Source organism: Hemicordylus capensis, chromosome 6 (genome assembly GCF_027244095.1).
Source record: "Hemicordylus capensis ecotype Gifberg chromosome 6, rHemCap1.1.pri, whole genome shotgun sequence".
Lineage (NCBI taxonomy): Eukaryota > Metazoa > Chordata > Lepidosauria > Squamata > Cordylidae > Hemicordylus > Hemicordylus capensis.
Window position 1 is genome coordinate 33,013,904 of NC_069662.1, and position 5,369 is coordinate 33,019,272.

The window sequence follows — 5,369 nt, forward strand, 5'->3', positions numbered from 1 at the left end:
TCATAGTGTTATAAACATGAAAAGCGATCTAAAACCTTTTTTCATGGCCCCCTTCACTTCCTTGTTTCTCAGGCTGTAGATGAGAGGATTGACCAGGGGGGTCAAAACTGTGTAGACAAGAGAGAAGACCTTTTTCATGTTTCTTAGTTTCTTGGAGCATGGTAACATATAGACAAGCATCAGACTTCCATAGAACAGACTAACCACAATGAGGTGAGAAGAACAAGTAGAGAAGGCCTTTTGTCTCCCAGTAGTGGATGGGATTTTGAGGATTGTATGTATGATGAAAACATAAGATGCCACAGTGAAGACAAATGGAGGCAGAGTAAATAAGCTAGTAGATATGAAGGCTGATAGTTCAAATAAGTGGGTATCACTGCAAGAAATATATCTTATGTTAGGACCAAAATCACAAAAATAATCATCAATTTCATTGGGGCCACAAAAGGATAACCATGAAACTGCCAAAGTTACGATTGTGCCAACTAGAACTCCACTGAACCAAGACACAGCTGCTAACTGGAAGCTCAGTCTGCCACTCATAAGAGCAGCATAATGGAGTGGCTTACATATTGCTAAGTACCTGTCGTAAGACATCACAGCTAGTAAGTAGCATTCAGTACCTCCTAAGCAAGAAAAAAATGAAAAATTGCGTAAAGCAAGCTCTTATGTATATACGTTTTTCCCCAGTCAAGAAGCTGGACAACATCTTAGGCAGGATGGTTGTGCTGTAGCAGGATTCCAAGAAGGATAGGTTCCCCAGGAAGAAGTACATGGGGGTGTGCAGGTGTCTATCAGACACAACTAGCATCACAATGAGTAGATTTCCAGCCATGGTTAACGAGTAGATCACCAAGAACAGTAGGAAAAGAAAGATCTGTAGCTTAGGCAGATCTCCAAATCCCAAAAGGATGAATTCAGAAATTGCTGTTAGATTTCGCCCTGTTTCCTTGGCTGTAGGCACCATCTAGAGAAAATTGAAAACATTATGACAGTTTAAGGGTAAGTTGAGTCTCAGTGTAGCAACAGCAATATTCGGGCATCCACAATGCCATTTAAAGAGGGTATTCTCACAAGCACTCTAAACTAGGCTAAGAAGCCCAGGCCAGCCTGGGTTAGGCTTCACGTGAGAACCAGTGGGATCAGGCCCAATTCCAGCATGGCTGCTCCTCCTAACCTAAACCCAACTCTTAGCTGGGCTTAATGGCTATGTATTGGGTTTAACCAGATATCTGTAGGCTGGGTCGCAACTTCCCAACCTACAGAGCTCTGCGCTGTGGCATGCGACATGGATTTTCTGGAAGCACAGTCTGCGCTTCCTGCAATAGACCAGCACTCCTCTGGGGGGAAGGTGAGTACAGTCAGCCCCGCCCACCCATTGTGTGAAAGGACGCCCTTTCCGCTCAAAGCGCCAGTTTGAAAAGAGCCTTTGCAGAGAGAGAAGCTCTGCTAGCGAGCTCCTCTTTCCTGTACAAATGGTGGGATCGGGCAGCTGGGAGGGCGGTTCGGCGGCGGGGGCCGAAAGCATTACTAGCGCCCGTTTTTCAACGGGCTAAAATTCACTTGTAGTACATAAAACACAAAGCCGCAGCAGTGAAAACAATACTTTCTTTTTAAAAGCCTGGGTGAAGAGCCACATCTTTATTTTCCCCCTAAAAACTGTGAAGGAGACTGAAGAGAGGATGCCAGCCAGGAGAGCATTCCAATGCTTGGGGGAAATGAATGAGAAGACCCTGTCCTGCGTGCTCGACAGCCAAGCCTCTCTCACTGTTGGCATGTGGAGTAGAGCCCCCTCTGATGATCGTGTCAAGTAGGCAAAAACCCTTGGGAGCAGGCATTCCTTCAGATATCTGGGGCCCAGACATTAAGGGCCTTAAAGCACCAATACCAGCATGTTGAATTGGATCCGGAAACAAACTGGTAGGCAGTGCAGCACTTTCAGAATGGGTGTAATATGATTCCAATGGGTAGCTTGCGATACAATCCTATCTGCGGCTTTTTGCACTAGCTGCAGTTTCAGAATATTTTTCAAGGGCAGCTCCACATAGAATGTGTTACAGTAATGGTACAGTAATGATTAAAAAGGGATCAAAATGAGTGACATGTACAGCTGGTCAAATAATTCCAGAATTACTTGCATGAAAAGCAAGCTAAAGAATTTAACTTCCTCTGACCAACATGTGTCACCAGCTCACATGCCCCTCAAGTATCATTCAGTGCATATAAAAGAGCGGCATGGCTGCTGCATGACCATTAAGCATTGCATGAATGCAGTTCTGATGCTACTCTATTGGACAATGAGAATAGCATCCAACTGATTTTTCACGATGCTTAGTAGGCACTCAGCAGCCCCATCTTTGGAAGCAGGGTCCGTGTGAGCATGTGTATCTGCTCAGTATGTAAGCTGCTTGCATTTTGTCTTGGACATTTTTGCCTTTCATTTGAAATGGTGCTGCAGCCTGTCTGAGATTATTCTAGAGTCCATTATTATAAATTGCTATAGTATTTCCAGTGCACAGTGTTGCAGTTTTCAGCCTATTGGCTTTTTGAGTTCCAAAAGAGCTTCTTTCACCAACAAAACAATCCCTTTCACCTACATGGGAGTACATTCTTACATTTTAAAGACATATTCATAGAAGATGCCACTGAATACCAGTTTCTGGGGAGCAGCAGTGGAAGGGTGAAGGCTGTTGAATTCATGCCCTGATGGTGAGCTTTCCAAAAACATCTGGCTGGCCACTGTGGGAAACAGGAAATTGCATAAGGAGGTCTGACACAGCCGAGTTCTCCTAATATTCACTAGCCTCCACTACTGGAGTCTAATTGAACACCCTTTTCTCCATTCCCTTCAGGAGTTTAAAGCTGTAGTTCTCAAAGTACACTGGCATCATCCACCAAGACGTGTGTGTGTGTGTGTGTGTGTGTGTGTGTGTGTAATCGTCTGTAGTGGGATCTATTCCTGTTTTGCGATCTTAACAAAATAATGAGAATTATTAATGAGTTGAAATTACAAGGAAGCAGATTTAGGCTAAACGTGGCTAGACATGGTGAAGGAGCCAGCGTGGTATAGTGGTTAGAGTGCTGGACTAGGACCGGGGAGACCCGAATTCAAATCCCCATTCAGCCATGACACTTGCTGGTTGACTCTGGGCCAGTCACTGCTCTCTCAGCCTAACCTACTTCACAGCGTTGTTGGGAGGAGAAACTTAAGTATGTAGTACACTTCTCTGAGCTCCTTGGAGGAAGAGCAGGATATAAAATGTAAATAAATAAAATAAAAATAAATTTTGTAACTGTAAGAGGTGTTCAACAGTGGAACAGTCTACCTTGGGAGGTGGTGGTGGACTCCTTCACTAGAGGTTTCCAAGCTAAGGCTGGAGGTAACTGCACCAGCCTTCCTGAGAAAGGAATCTCCAGCCGTTGTCAGGGAGGCTGTTGCAGTTTCCTGCACTGAGCTAGGGGTTCAATGAGAAGGCCTCTAAGGTCCTTTCTAGGTCTGCTGGAAATCCCTGAGAAGAACTTCTACATGATATGGCTCTCTAGAAAAGTTCTAAATCTCTTCCTTGCATTTATTTTCCTGCTCCCCTATCCCTTTTTCTATGATAAAGACTCCCTTACCTCTCTCGGGTTCTTTAAAAAGAGGTTTTTTTAATCTGTGTCAAAGACTTCATTAAGGTGAAAATCTCTCTCTCTCTAGACATGTTATTTATATTCTACTTAATAAAGTAGAAAAATCCCTTGACATTTCTGATAATGGGTGTTTTAGTACATGGAGAAAAAGAAGGTGCTTAAGGAAATCATATGTTCAGAAGGGAATAATGGCCAACTCCCTCAACAACACTAATCTTCAACCGTAGCCAGAGAAGTCCCAAAGACAACTTTGAAAGGCAAAGGTCCTTTTCATTTTTTTAATCTGTATCTGCTTTATCTGTGTTTCTTATTTCATTCTATCCACATATTATTATTGATCATAAACATAAATAATTGATGGGAGTAGTGAGAAGAGAAAGATGTAGTTAAAGACACTTTGGTGTGGGGAGAAGGACACTTTGGTGTAAAGTCAGCAATAAAGTCAGTAGTTACTGGGGAGCAAGATTCAAATCAAAGTTCAAAGACCTGCTCATGAATGGTATAGCACACGGAGTATTGGACATGTACAAATTGCTGAGATCAAGTCACTGCATCAAATTATTCTGGTGGCTTTGGACAAATAATTTGCTCAGCCTGCTCTATAGATGGGTACACACATACAATCGCACATATTTGGAACATAGGATCATAGGAAGTTGCCATATACTGAGTCAGACCATAGGTCCATCTCGCTCAGTATTGTCTACACAGACTGGCAGCAGCTTCTCCAAGGTTTCAGGCAGGAATCTCTCTCAGCCCTGTCTTGGAGATGCCAGAAGGGGAACTTGGAACCTATATACTCTTCCCAGAGCGGCTCCATCCCCTAAGGCAGGCTTCCCCAAACTGCGGCCCTCCAGATGTTGCTGAACTACAACTAAATTGTGGCTAGGGATGCTGGGAGTTGTAGTTCAGCAACATCTGGAGGGCCGCAGTTTGGGGAAGCCTGCCCTAAGGGGAATATCTTACAGTGTTCACGTATAGTCTCCCATTCAAATGCAACCAGGGTGGACCCTGCTCAGCTAGGACAAGAAGTCATGCTTGCTACCACAAGACCAGCTCTCCTATGTCAGAGCTGGTAACCAGCTTGTCTATGACAAGCTGAATGCATGCCAAGGCAGGAACTGGAAGTTCGCTCGGGGCCTCAAACCGAGATATGTAACCAAGATTTGAAGTTGGCTTCCCAAACCAACTACTGCTCTCCCTGGGGTGCATGCTACAACTGAGCCATGCTCCTTAAGAACATCTGGCTCATTCCGAGTGAGGCTAGCCCCTTTGCCATCGAGACCAATGACTGCAAGGTAGCTGACATAGGGAAGACTTGCCAGCTGAAGGATAGTGCAGGGGACATACCTCTGGCTCTATTCAGCTACTTCCTTCAAACCAATGGTGGATTACCACATAGGCAGTATAGGCAACTGCCTACGGTGGCAAATCTTGGGGAGCGGCATCTTGGGATAGAGGGAAACTTAATTTTTTTTAACCTTTAAAAATGCTGCTGTGCAGAGGTGGAGGCGCCACCCGCCTCCTAAACCATTACAGGAGGTGAGGTCAAGCACTGGAGGAAGGCAGCAGAGACGGTGACTAAAGAGGTCCTCACTCAAGCCCAGCTAACTTGCAAATGTCACAGAGTGGGCAATGTGCGCAGAGGCCCAAAATCGCCCACTCTGTGTCATTTGCAAGTAAGCTGGGCTTGAGTGAGGGCCTCTTTCTCCACCATCTCTGCCATCCTGACAGAGACG

General features: G+C 44.9%; 1 pseudogene; it reads right to left on the reverse strand.

Annotated features, from left to right (window-relative positions):
* On the reverse strand, positions 1-967 carry LOC128331281 (olfactory receptor 10A7-like; annotated as a pseudogene).
* Positions 968-5,369: the final 4,402 nt, after the last annotated feature.